Source organism: Orcinus orca, chromosome 16 (assembly GCF_937001465.1).
Source record: "Orcinus orca chromosome 16, mOrcOrc1.1, whole genome shotgun sequence".
NCBI lineage: Eukaryota > Metazoa > Chordata > Mammalia > Artiodactyla > Delphinidae > Orcinus > Orcinus orca.
The window spans coordinates 41,501,537-41,515,935 of record NC_064574.1 but is presented as its reverse complement, the minus strand read 5'-3'; the positions used below and the strand labels follow the sequence as shown (position 1 = coordinate 41,515,935).

General features: G+C 38.7%; 1 protein-coding gene across 1 annotated transcript in view; it reads right to left on the bottom strand.

Moving 5' to 3' along the window:
* Positions 1-14,399, bottom strand: part of MACROD2 (mono-ADP ribosylhydrolase 2) — a 1,997,895-nt gene that overhangs the window by 1,331,741 nt on the left and 651,755 nt on the right. The gene's annotated exons all lie outside the window — the stretch shown is intronic.

Below are 14,399 nucleotides of genomic sequence, written 5' to 3'. Positions count from 1 at the left end.
TGATGATAAGGGCTGTGACGTCAAGTAAAGCAGGGCAAGAGAATAGAGGGTGATGGGGTGACATTTCAGATAAGGTGGTCAGGATAACCTCAGGGAAAAACAGCTCACCTTACACAGAGTTTACATGGAGTCCGGCAGTGCTCTGAGTGCAGCCAGACACTGACCCATAATCCTCAGCATCTCTGTGAGAGCAGGGCTATTCTTATTCCCATGTCCAGGTGGCAACACTGAGGCACAAAGAGGTTTCATAACTTGCCCAAATCCAGAGCCTGAATTTGAGTCCAGAATGTTGGGCTTCAAAGCCCACGTTCTTAACCATTTTATGGGATGTGAATATCAATAGAAAGAAAGTTCCAGACAGGAAGGGCATCCACTTAAATATTTCTTATGGGTTGATTCTGACTTCAGGAAGTTCCAAAGTCTATCTCTAAAATGGATTATGCCACAAGGCAATCAATCAAACAGTTCAAGAAAAATCTGACAGGCATACAAAGCACTGAGGGAAAAAAGAAAGGGAAAGTAAACAAATGAGCAGAGAGGCCATAATACCGGAGGACAGGCAAGGACTCCTGAACTCCACCCATGTCTTTTATGTGTGGGAAACATAACTTGGTACGGATGCTTTGACAGACAGGTGTCAATCTTATTTATTTATTTATTTCTTTTGTGATACGCGGGCCTCTCAGCCGTGGCCTCTCCCGTTGCGGAGCACAGGCTCCGCACGGGCAGGCCCAGCGGCCATGGCTCACGGGCCCAGCCGCTCCGCGACACGTGGGATCCTCCCGGACCGGGGCACGAACCCGCGTCCCCTGCATCCGCAGGCGGACCCCCAACCACTGCGCCACCAGGGAAGCCCGTCAATCTTATTTTTAAAAGGTGCTTCTAAAGAAAATAAATAGAATGAATCCATAGGTAATGAATTTGTCTGTTTAATTGGTTTCCACATTGTATAACAATGCACGTTTGATATTCTGACTGAGGGACTAGAGATCCAAAAGATTTTTTTTCCTAAAACATATGGACATGAAATCACAATTAATTATTGAAAATAGTGTTTACAAATCACTGTCTGCCTTATTCTTAAGTAATGTGAAATATCAACCTCTGAGTTCATAGGGATTACCGGACTGTGCTCTATGTGTCGCTAGAAAATGTCGGGCAAATGTTACACCACACCCAAGTTAAGAAAGGCCTGTACTCCTGATGCCAAGTTAGAAAACGGTTTTCCCAAGTCATTTACAATACTAGACAAAGAGAGGTGTGCCATGTCCCTCCTCCCCTCCCAGGGTACAAATGTGTTGGAATCCACTGACCATTTCCACTGGTCACTGCATAGGAAACCCCCAAAGAAGCATGAGGCAAGAAGGTCAACACCACCAGATTTTTTCACCATATGAAGCCCCAAAGAAAACCCCCATGAAAAAGAAGAAAGGCTCACAGACGGAAAAACTGACAATTTGGACTCCTGGTAAGGCTTCATCACTTAAATCTGTGTGATCTTGGGCAAGTCACGTGTTCATTTCAGCTCAACTCAATTCCAGGAGGGCAAGCTCCCTGTCTGTTTTGCATATTATTCTTTTCCAAAAGATAAGCCAAGCACCTGGCACATATTTTAGGAATAATCAGTGTTTTCTGAATGAATGAAACACTTATCGCTACTTAGTATTTACCAGACAGGTCATTAGATGCAAAGTATACTTTTCCCAGGGGATCCCTAAAGTCCTCCATCCCAGTTCCATCAAACCACCCCCAAACTCTCCCAGAATACTTTCCCAAATAGCCCCCAAAACTGAAAAAAAAAGCCCTGAATTCTATACTCATAAAACACATTATAATGCAGAAGGAAATCCGTGTTCAGCATAATAAGAACATACTTCTAAGGGAGTACATGAAAAATGACGTGTCCATGTATATGTATACATGTATGTATGTGACACACCCAAGTAGAGGAGTAACATTAAAACAGGAAAAAAATCACCTGGCCATGTAAGGAAAGACACTCGTTTGGCATCATGCGCCATGATGAAAGAAAGCAAAAACTGAGTGTCTGGAAAGAGGGGGATTTCTAAGACAGCCCCTTGTCCTCCATACAGCTTCAAATGGGTAACTGAACCCTAAATGCAAAACAGACACAATTTGAAAGAGAATTTGAAAAAAAAAACATTTCAGGTTGTCTCTGATGATCTTCACAAAGCAGAATAAACACAGATGGGGAATAAATCTTTCCTCAAAATGTCACAGGTAGGGAAAGGAAAGCTTCAGAAGCTCTCAGGAAATTATAGGGATTTCACAAATAATGTGTGATTAAAAAGGGAGCAAACTCTAGATGGTTCTGAAAAATGAAGGGGCTAATGGGAAACACACCACCTAGACCGCAAACAGATTTGGAAGGGCACTGCCACAAAGGTACCTAGGAAGTTACCTCTGCTTCACTTAGCTAACAGCAACAAAATAGAACAGAAGCGGAATTAATTTTTCTTCTCAAAATAAGAATGGCAATTCCCAATGGACAGATCATCCAAAATGAAAATAAATAAGGAAACACAAGCTTTAAATGATACATTAAACAAGATGGACTTAATTGGTATTTATAGGACATTCCATCCAAAAACAACAGAATACACATTCTTCTCAAGTGCTCATGGAACATTCTCCAGGATAGATCATATCTTGGGTCACAAATCAAGCCTTGGTAAATTTAAGAAAATTGAAATTGTATCAAGTATCTTTTCTGACCACAATGCTATGAGACTAGATATCAATGACAGGAAAAAATCTGTAAGAAATAAAAACATATGGAGGCTAAACAACACACTACTTAATAGCCGAGAGATCACTGAAGAAATCGAAGAGGAAGTCAAAAAATACCTAGACACAAATGACAATGAAAACATAATGACTCAAAACCTATGGGATGCAGCAAAAGCAGTTCTAAGAGAGAAGTTTATAGCTATACAAGCCTACCTTAAGAAACAAGAAACATCTCAAATAAACAACCTAACCTTACACCTAAAGCAATTAGAGAAAGAAGAACAAAAATTCCCCAAAGTTAGCAGAAGGAAAGAAATCATAAAGATCAGATCAGAAATAAATGAAAAAGAAATGAAGGAAACAATAGCAAAGATCAATAAAACCAAAAGCTGGTTCTTTGAGAAGATAAACAAAATTGATAAACCATCAGCCAGACTTATCAAGAAAAAAAGGGAGAAGACTCAAATCAATAGAATTAGAAATGAAAAAGGAGAAGTAAAAAGTGGCACTGCAGAAATACAAAGGATCATGAGAGATTACCAGAAGCAACTCTATGCCAATAAAATGGAAGAAATGGACAAATTCATAGAAATGTACAACCTTCCGAGACTGAACCAGAAAGAAATAGAAAATATGAACAGACCAATCACAAGCACTGAAATTGAAACTGTGATTAAAAATATTCCAACAAACAAAAGCCCAGGACCAGATGGCTTCACAGGCGAATTCTATCAAACATTTAGAGAAGAGCTAACACCTATCCTTCTCAAACTCTTCCAAAATACAGCAGAGGGAGGAACACTCCCAAACTCATTCTATGAGGCCACCATCACCCTGATATCAAAACCAGACAAAGATGTCACAAAGAAAGAAAACTACAGGCCAATATCACTGATGAACATAGATGCAAAAATCCTCAACAAAATACTAGCAAACAGAATCCAACAGCACATTAAAAGGATCATACACTATGATCAAGTGGGGTTTATCCCAGGAATACAAGGATTCTTCAATATACGCAAATCAATCAACATAATACACCATATTAACAAATTGAAGGAGAAAAACCAGACGATCATCTCAATAGATGCAGAGAAAGCTTTTGACAAAATTCAACACCCATTTATGATAAAAACCCTGCAGAAAGTAGGCATAGAGGGAACTTTCCTCAACAAAATAAAGGCCATATATGACAAACCCACAGCCAACATCATCCTCAACGGTGAAAAACTGAAAGCATTTCCACTAAGATCAGGAAACAAGACAAGGTTGCCTATTCTCACCATTATTACGCAACATAGTTTTGGAATTTTTAGCCAGAGCAATCAAAGAAATAAAAGGAATCCAAATTGGAAAAGAAGAAGTAATGCTGTCACCGTTTGCAGATGACATGATACTATATAGAGAGAATCCTAAAGATGCTACCAGAAAACTACTAGAGCTAATCAATGAATTTGGTAAAGTAGCAGGATACAAAATTAATGCACAGAGATCTCTAGCATTCCTATACACTAATGATGAAAAATCTGAAAGTGAAATCAAGAAAACACTCACATTTACCATTGCAACAAAAAGAATAAAATATCTAGGAATAAACCTACCTAAGAAGACAAAAGACCTGTATGCAGAAAATTATGACACTGATGAAAGAAATTAAAGATGATACAAATAGATGGTGAGATATACCATGTTCTTGGACTGGAAGAATCAACATTGTGAAAATGACTCTACTACCCAAAGCAATCTACAGATTCAACGCAATCCCTATCAAACTACCACTGGCATTTTTCACACAACTAGAATAAAAAATTTCACAATTTGTATGGAAACACAAAAGACCCCGAATAGCCAAAGCAATCTTGAGAGCGAAAAACGGAGCTGGAGGAATCAGGCTCCCTGACTTCGACTACACTACAAAGCTACAGTAATCAAGACAGTACTGGCACAAAAACAGAAATACAGATCAATGGAACAGGATAGAAAGCCCAGAAATAAACCCACACACATATGGTCACCTTATCTTTGATAAAGGAGGCAAGAATATACAATGGAGAAAAGACAGCCTCTTCAATAAGTGGTGCTGGGAAAACTGGATAGCTACATATGAAAGAATGAAATTAGAACACTCCCTAACACCATATACAAAAATAAACTCTAAATGGATTAAAGACCTAAATGTAAGGCCAGACATCATCAAACTCTTAGAGGAAAACATAGGCAGAACACTCTATGACATAAATCACAGCAAGATCCTTTTTGACCCACCTCCTAGAGAAATGGGAATAAAAACAAAAATAAACAAATGAGACCTAATGAAACTCAAAAGCTTTTGCACAGCAAAGGAAACTATAAACAAGGCGAAAAGACAACCCTCAGAATGGGAGAAAATATTAGCAAATGAAGCAACTGACAAAGGATTAATCTCCAAAATTTACAAGGAGCTCATGGAGCTCGATATCGAAAAAACAGACAACCCAATCCAAAAATAGGCAGAAGACATAAATAGACATTTCTCCAAAGAAAATATATAGATTGCCAACAAACACATGAAAGAATGCTCAACATCACTAATTATTAGAGAAATGCAAATCAAAACTACAATGAGGTATCACCTCACACCAGTCAGAATGGCCATCATCAAAAAATCTACAAACAATAAATGCTGGAGAGGGTGTGGAGAAAAGGGAACTCTCTTGCACTGCTGGTGGGAATGTAAATTGATACAGCCACTATGGCAAACAGTACTGAGGTTCCTTACAAAACTAAAAATAGAACTACCATATGACCCAGCAATCCCAGTACTGGGCATATACTCTGAGAAAACCATAATTCAACAAGAGTCATGTACCACAATGTTCATTGCAACTCTATTTACAACAGCCAGGACATGGAAGCAACCTAAGTGTCCATCAACAGATGAATGGATAAAGAAGATGTGGCACATATATACAATGGAATATTACTCAGCCATAAAAAGGGACAAAATTGAGTTATTTGTAATGAGGTGAATAGACCTAGAGTCTGTCATACAGAGTGAAGTAAGTCAGAAAGAGAAAAACAAATACCATATATGCTAACACATATATATGGAATCTAAAAAATTTTTAAAAAATGGTCTGAACAACCTAGGGGCAGGAGAGGAATAAAGACGCAGATGTAGAGAATGGACTTGAGGACATGAGGAGGGGGAAGGGTAAGCTGGGACGAAGTGAGAGAGTGGCATGGACATATATACACTACCAAATGTAAAATAGCTAGTGGGAAGCAGCGGCATAGCACAGGGAGATCAGCTCAGTGCTTTGTGACCACCTACAGGGGTGGGATAGGGAGGGTGGGAGGGAGACGCAAGAGGGAGGAGATATCGGGATATACGTATACGTATAGCTGATTCACTTTGTTATACAGCAGAAACTAACACACCATTGTAGAGCAATTATACTCCAATAAAGATGTTAAAAAAGAAAAAAGAAAGAAAAATTCATGGACTATCTCGTTTTACACGTCAGGAAAGGTGATTTTTCTTAACCCAGTGGTAAAGTGCTTTCCCTCTGCCAGCAATGACTTTCTCCCCAGATAGCTACGTGGCTCTCAGCTCAGGCATCACCTCCTCGGGGAGGCCTTCCCTGACGACCATGGAAAAGTAGTCCCCTCACTCCACTGTCCATTCTCTCAGAACTTTTTATTTTTCTCATAGCCCTTACCATCATCTGAGAGGCTTTGCTTTTACGTGCATGTGTTTATTTTCCGCCTCACTCTGCTGGAACCTAAGATCAAAGAGGACAGGACCTTGGCTATCTTCTTCACTGTAGTTTTCTACACTCTAGAAGAGCACTCAAGCCCAGAGAAAGCGTCAATAAACATAGATTGCATAAGTTAATGAGGTAGGGGAAGTATTTTACAAGTAATAATAGAATCTTATAGCTATATGTCTTACACTATTAAAAAGTGGTTCTGTGTCTACACTTTAACAAACTTGCCTAAGGTAGATAGGCCCACCTCCAGCTAATCATGGATGAGGAAACCCAGGCTCAGAGGGCTCAACCAAACAATTAGAATATCCTGGATTCAGGACTTCTCCTCGGACCTTCTACCTTGACAATTAGTGTACTTGACCTAGAATCAATCTTTCATTCCATAGTGCAGAGCTTGGTCCCATCAATATTTTCAACTGGAAACACCTCTAATCAAGCCATGACGCGGTCTAATATTTAATCTTTGGGATTAGTGATTAATTGCAGGGATAGTTAATAAGTCTACCCACTTTTTATTTGAATCATATATGTTAGCAAGAACTCAAGGAACATTTTAGCACTGGAGGAAAATCTTCATTTAGCTCAGTATCTGCTGCTTATTTCAATAAATGTATTCTGCTGTTCCTGCACATTAACTACCATGGCTCTGAGATTAACCTTTCCTGTTTGCTTGTGCCTGACCTCAAAGCATCCTAAATTACTCAAAGCAATTCTGATGGCTTTAATTTATGAGAACACCTTCAAATGTTCATCTTTTAAATCCTGCGCAACAGTAGCTCCTTTTTAATCTTAGCTGATAACTCTGATTAGGCACATCCAAAGGCTGATTACTCCCCCTGCGGCTAATGCCAGTGTCAACACTAACTACTTATTTCACAGCGGGAATTGCCTTGGAGAGTCCATTTACATTATTTCTCAGAATTGATTTACACTGTTATTTCCTATTGATCACATAGGAAAAAGAAGGTATAGACAGTGTCCTCTGAAGGCCTGCTAAGATGTCAAATAGTGCAAGCCAACTACATGCATTTATTCTACACTCAGCCAGTAATGCAACAATGTAAATACCTAGTTGCTTCCAAAATGTAGACGTTTTTAAAAGACATTATTTACTATTAGGATTTTTAGTTATTTCATCACAAAGCTACTTGGGGATGGAATCTATGTTACCAAAATGAGTCAAATCAAAATGAAAAAAAATGAAAGAACATAATCTAAGTGTAGGTTATATGTGTACCATGTGGACAAATTAAGCCAATTGTGCCCCTGTGCTGTCTTTCGGTGCTAGAATCTCTAAGCAAGCAGCGTGCTGGGTGACAGGGTAACAGAGATGCTACCACAAGAGGCAGCAGTCCTAGCTCTGCAGATTTCTGGAATCATGTAGGCTTATCTGGAGTGTTCTCTTGGTTGGTTTCTGGCAGTGCAACTATGACAATGACAAAGACAATCCTTTCATTAATTCCTCTAGTAAATATGTACTGAAAGCCTCCAACTCTGAACTGGGTATTATGTTAGATCCTAAGGATTCTAGGGGTGAATGAGACTGATGTGACTTCTGCTCTCCTTAAACTGCTATCCTGTTTGAGAAGACAGGGCATAAACAAGTAAACAAACAAATACAGATACCATCACTAAGTGTGTAAATGCCACAAAGGAAAAGAAGAGCCTGTCAGAAGGCTCTTCAAAGAAAGCCCTAATCTGTGACCCAAAAGGATGCCTGTGGTATGCGCTGGGCGAGGAATCAAAAGGCAAGGGTTCTGCTCTGAATTACACCACTGTGTAGGTCATGGTTCTCACACTGAAACATATGAGAGCTTGTCCAACCACAGAGTTTCTATTTCAGTAGGTCTGGGGTGGGGCACCAGAGTCTACATCTCTAACCAGTTCCCAGGAGATGTTGCTGCTGCTTCTCCAGGTAGCCCATTAGGAGAACCTTCTGTCCTTCTCACTTTCCACACTCATAATGGGGATCACTAAGGAGATAAACTATACAAAAGCCCTTAAGATAAATGAAAGGGGTGGTGACTATAAAGAAATAGATTCAGATAGAAATTAAATTCCTAAAGCACTTAAGGGAAATGAGCCAATCAGAGTTGATTTTAGGAGGAAAACTCTCATCTCTCTCTTCAGGAAGGAAGGTGCTTTTATGTTCTTCAAAAGCCATTTTTCTTTTGATGGAATGTAAGTCATTTAATTTTGGAAGGGGCTCATGAGGGCCCTCAGGTTTCCATCAGAGACTGGCAGTCACACTCTTAGCAGCATGCCCTCTCCACTGCCTTCACAATCAGACACCTGCTGGGGGAGCCACGGTGGCTGAAATCAGGTCATGTTTTGCAGTGTTTTGCAGAGAACTAACTCAAAGCCATCTTATGAGTTACCTACTCTAGAAACTGAATCTCCTCAGGACTACAGGCTCCCTTTCAGTACACTGACTAACACCACTGGAGGAAGCAAGGAATAAAGATGTATCGCCTAATACTCTGGTGGTTTGAATTAACTGTCCCTTCAGGGATTTGACTTATTCATTTGCCAATTCTGACCCTGTTGAGAAAAATGACCATTTTTTTCCCAGGCATTTTTTTCCCCAAGGTGGTCTTATAATTTGAAAGATTTAAAAGGCTTCAGGTCATCCTCCCAAAGTGATGTTCTGTTGAGGCAACAGAAGCAAGGACTGTCCCAAGAAAGAGATGGCAGGTATTTTAATCTCACTTTTGTCAATAGTGATCTGAGTAAGTCACATACATTCATTAAAATTCAATAAATATTTAACCTCTATAAATCTCAGCTTCCTCCTTTATAAAAAGTAAGGATTGTCATAGACCAGTTGTTGGCAAACTTTTTCAGCAAATTTTCATTACTATCTGGCCAACTATCTGTTGGCCAGATAGTAATGTTTTGGGCTTGTGGCCATACAATCCTGGTTGCAACCATTCAATTCTGTCACATCAAAGTAGCCATAGACAATATGTAAACAAATGGGCCCAGCTGCATTCTGATAAATTTTTATTTACAAAAACAGGCAGCAGGCCTGGCCAACACTTGTCACGGACTCTCTCCCTATCTCAGGAAAACTTACTTGGTCACTGCCATGTCTCTAATACAGACTTAGTTTGCTATTGCGAGCAACAGGTTTAACCTCTCTGTACCTGAATTTCTCTCTGTGTTGGAAGAAAATATTGCCATGTCAGTTCCTCATAGAAATTTCAAAAGGACTAATGAGCTAATGTCTCAAAGTACTACGATTTCTTGATGAAGGGTACAAGAGAAGTACTACTTATTATCAACAGTACCGTTTAAGCTACTATCATCTGATTATTATTGCACCTGGGAATAAAATAAGGATTCTGATTCCCACCACTCTATGATATTCAAACATGTTATGCTACGGTCTCTCACCCTAGAGTTTCCTTTCAAATGATTAATAAAAAACTGTGAGTTGGATGCTAATATTACCCTTTGATGTCTTACAAAGATTAAATAGAAGGAATAAAAGAAACAGGTTCCACCATTTTATATACACAAATTTAACATATTTTCCACTTATCTTTGATGACTATTCGGCCCTAAAGCCTAAAAGTGGAGCATTCTCAAGAAGTAGAATAGACATGTGAGCTACGCTGAAAATCATTAAGTAAAGTTGATATGGCTTCTTATTTTTATTTGTTTACTTTTAGGAGAAGGTCCATTAAGAGTAAATTTCTTAAAATGATACAAATGAACTTATCTGCAAAACAGAAATAGACTCAGAGACATAGAAAACAAACTTATGGTTACCAAAGGGGAAAGGGCGGTAGGGTGGGGAACAGTAATAAACTAGGAGTTTGGGATTAACAGATAAACACTACTGTATATAAATACATGACAAGGACCTTCCGTATAGCACAGGGAACTATATTCAATATCTTGTAATACCCTATAATGGAAAAGAATCTGAAAAAGAATATATATATATAACTGAATAACTTTGCTGTACACCTGAAACTAAGGCAACATTGTAAATCAACTATATTTCAATTTAAGAAAAGAGTAAATTTCTTAGACAAGAGACTTTGGAATTAGATGTATGTTAAAATATGATTTAAAAACACAATGGGGGACTTCCCTGGTGGCACAGTGGTTAAGAATCCACCTGCCAGTGCAGGGGACAGGGGTTCGAGCCCTGGTTGGGGAAGATCCCACATGACGCAGAGCAGCTAAGCCCGTGTACCACAACTACTGAGCCTGTGCTCTAGAGCCCGCGAGCCACAACTACTGAACCCACATGCTGCAACTATTGAAGCCCGCGCACCTAGAGCCCATGCTCCGCAACAAGAGAAGCCACCGCAATGAGAAGCCTGTGCACCACAATGAAGAGTAGCCTCCACTTGCCACAACTAGAGAAAGCCTGCACTCAGCAACGAAGACCCAATGCAGCCAAAAAATAAAATAAATAAAATTTTAAAAATAAAAACCACAATGGATATCTATCACTGATTTCATAATTTCTTAGAAATATTAATATACGTTTTTTACATCCCCCCCCAACAATTATAAACCAATCTTCACCTTTAACAACTAATTCATTTGATAGGTATTTCGCTAGTATACATTATAAACAAGGGACTTCTAGAAAGGTAGAAAGTTTGCATATACAACAATAAAATGTAGTAAGTAAAAAGGGCCCTCAGCACGTTAACATGCAGTTTTCTGGATCTTGAGGCAAAAGAAGGCACTTTTAGTTGAATTGTTTTATGGCAGAAGTGATATGTGAGCTGAGTCTGGAAGACAAGTAGAAAGGAAGAAAGACAGAATTTTCTAGAAAGCCCCCAATACAGAGCCCATGTACAGACATGCCATTCTGAGCAATTCAGATCATATAAAAGGTTGTAAGAAGCTCAAGACAGAACAGTAAATCATGGAAGGCTGAAGATAATCAGGTTAACAAGTGTGTGTTTGAGGAAAAACCCACTGAAGGATTTGGAGAGGAGTAGAGTTAGATTTTATTCATTCATTCGACAAATATTTTTTGAACCCCTGTTATGTGTCAAGTATTTTTCTAAGCATTTTTCTAAATCATACATTTTTCTAAGTAGTTTTTCCAACAATAAATGAAGAAGATGCAGAAAAAAAGCTCTGCCCTCATTCTGGTATGGGGAGACAGACAAGAAACAAAATAAATAAGTAAATGATACTGTGTATTTGAATGTTAAATGCTATAGATAAGCAATTATAAATAAAGCAGAGGAGCAATTAAAAATAGGTTGGTTAGGATGACACCTGAGGGGACACCTGAGCAAGGATCTGAAGTACCGTAGGTGAGGGAGCAAACAACCCAGGTGTCTGGAAGACTAGAATTCCAGGCAGAGGGAACACTGATGCAAAGGCATTGAAGATCCAGCAAAGCAGTCCGTGTGAGTGAGGGAGAGGACAGAAGGAGGTAGAGGGGTGTCACACGTCTAGAGCATTGTGGACAATTACAGGGACTCTGGACTTAAGAATATTAATCTACAGGACTGGGCAGAGTGGAGTGAAGGAGGGAAAGAATTAGAAGTAGAAGCAGCAGGCAAAAATCTATTTGCCAGGTGAAAATGTCTGAAACAACTCATTTGATCACTCATTCATTAATTCAGCACATATGCTAGATATCAACATTAGGATCATGACTGAGACAGACAACCCTCACCCACATGAAGCTGACCCTCCGGTAGAATGATGAGAGCATGAATAGAAACATTCAACAGGTTGACAAGCTTCTAAAACTCCATGGAAATCTAAATGTTATTACGAATCCAAAAAAAAATCTAATATTGTAAAAGAGAACATACCAAAAGATCAAATTGTATAAACAGTCCTTAGTCCACTTTCTAAGTCATTTATTTACCAATAGCCTTCAGTGAAGTATTGGCCAATATTCTTTCCACTCTTAAGATTACTTCTGAAAAGAATGATCGGCTATTCCACATCAAAAGACATCATTCAAAATATCCAAGCAGTGAAGAAACACTAAACCTTTGAGGCTTATCATTCCACTGATCATGATGAATCACAGAATACAGACTCTAAGTATAAGTAATTCAAATACAAGCATTTATGAATAAATTAATTTAGCAAGCATGAAAAAAGCAAAGACCAGTCCAAAATTACCAAGTTTGTCTGTAACCCAGACAACAGCATTTTCCAAATTGCTGATGCGCGAAGATATTATCACTGGTGACTGGATGGCTGGCTGTAGTACCTTAAATGATAAAACCGCTGTCACAGAGGACAAATAGGAACTAGATTCTGCTGTCAAACTGTCATGGAATTATTAAATATGGAGGGGGAAAATGACCCAAACAGTATGTAATGAGCTCCCTTTTCATTCTCTCTCTACAAAAGCACATCTGTGGATTGTTAATGAGTCTGAAATGGATGAACCAAATTGATGAGAAAGAAAAAGATCTCTCAGGGATAGGAAAAGGGAAAATGAACATACACAGTATTTATAAAATATAATTTAAAATACAAGGCTTTGTGAAAGTACTGTGACACACTACAAAGTGGTATGCAAAATGTAAGCTATTATTACTCATTCCTTATTGCTTTCATTGCTTTTCTTTATGTTTTTAATATAAATCATTAATCTCATTAAACATAGAGAAATATCAAGATCTAGTCACAAATACTCCATGTTTGTGACTTTCTTGAGGTGGCACTGCCATTCTAGTCTGGGAATTTCTATCCTGCTGGATGATTTTTTTACTAGACGTGCCCTGTGGGCTGGTGCACAGTGACTTGAATGTGTGTCATTTGATTCAGTATCTCAGCTCACACAGATTCTGTACTGAGTTCTGTGGATTGACTTTCCATGGCTAGAGTCCTTGTCACACAAAGACTCACTTGCCCCAGGCTGCCCAGGAAATCCAATCGTGGAATTTCTCAAGCACAGGTATAGATTGATCTTTGTCCCTTAGTGCCTGGTGGTGTGCAAGCCTTCAACAGCCCTGAACTGAGCTGAATGACGATCAAAGGAAGCTCATACAAAGGGATGTCAAACAGGGGCAAGCGCATGAAACAAAATCACCGTGGTGTCAATCCATACAGCAGAGCCACCATTTTATTTGGTCATATTTAATGATTCTGAGGTTAGCTGTCTTCAGAAATTTCAGAGTTGAGACATTTTTGATTTGTGCTTTAATTCATAAGAAAGAAAGTAGTGAATCAATAGGAGACTAGGTTTAAGTACAGACACCTTAAATCTGAAAATCATCAATAATCTGCTTGTCCTCAGGTGGAATCTGTCAACTATTATATATCACAGAGGTGGTATGGCGGTAAGAAGGAAGAATGACCAATCTTGGTAAACACGGAGCCATATAATCCTGGAAAGGGAAACCACCTTTAACACTCAGCGCCTCTGAGTCAGAGGGAGAGGTGCTCTAAACACCATTACACACAAGGGACTTTATTTGACATAAATATATATTCCAAGTAGGACGGAGGGCCATTTGGCCCATGATTTGACTTTCACACAAGGTAAAAACACTAACAAGAAAAGAAAAATGAGAAGTCATTAAAGGAAAAATTAAACAGTATATAGTGGATATACTTTCACTAGCAACACACCGTAAGGTATACAGAATGCAGTATTATAAAGTTACAAAGAAAAATACCATTTTAATATATTACTGTTTACTAAAAATCTTCAAATGTAAACATACTTTAAAATAGAACACACTACCTCTCCACTCACACATATCCATAACAAATTCATTTTTATACAACCTGTCTATACAGAGCCCAAAGATTATGTCATGATTTTTAAGTCACATATTCTCCACTACTAAAACAGAAAAAAAAAAAAAAATCAGCTTCACTTTTACAAAAAGTGTATTCACCAGGAGGTATCATATAAAGCAGGTGAATGGAATAAACAAC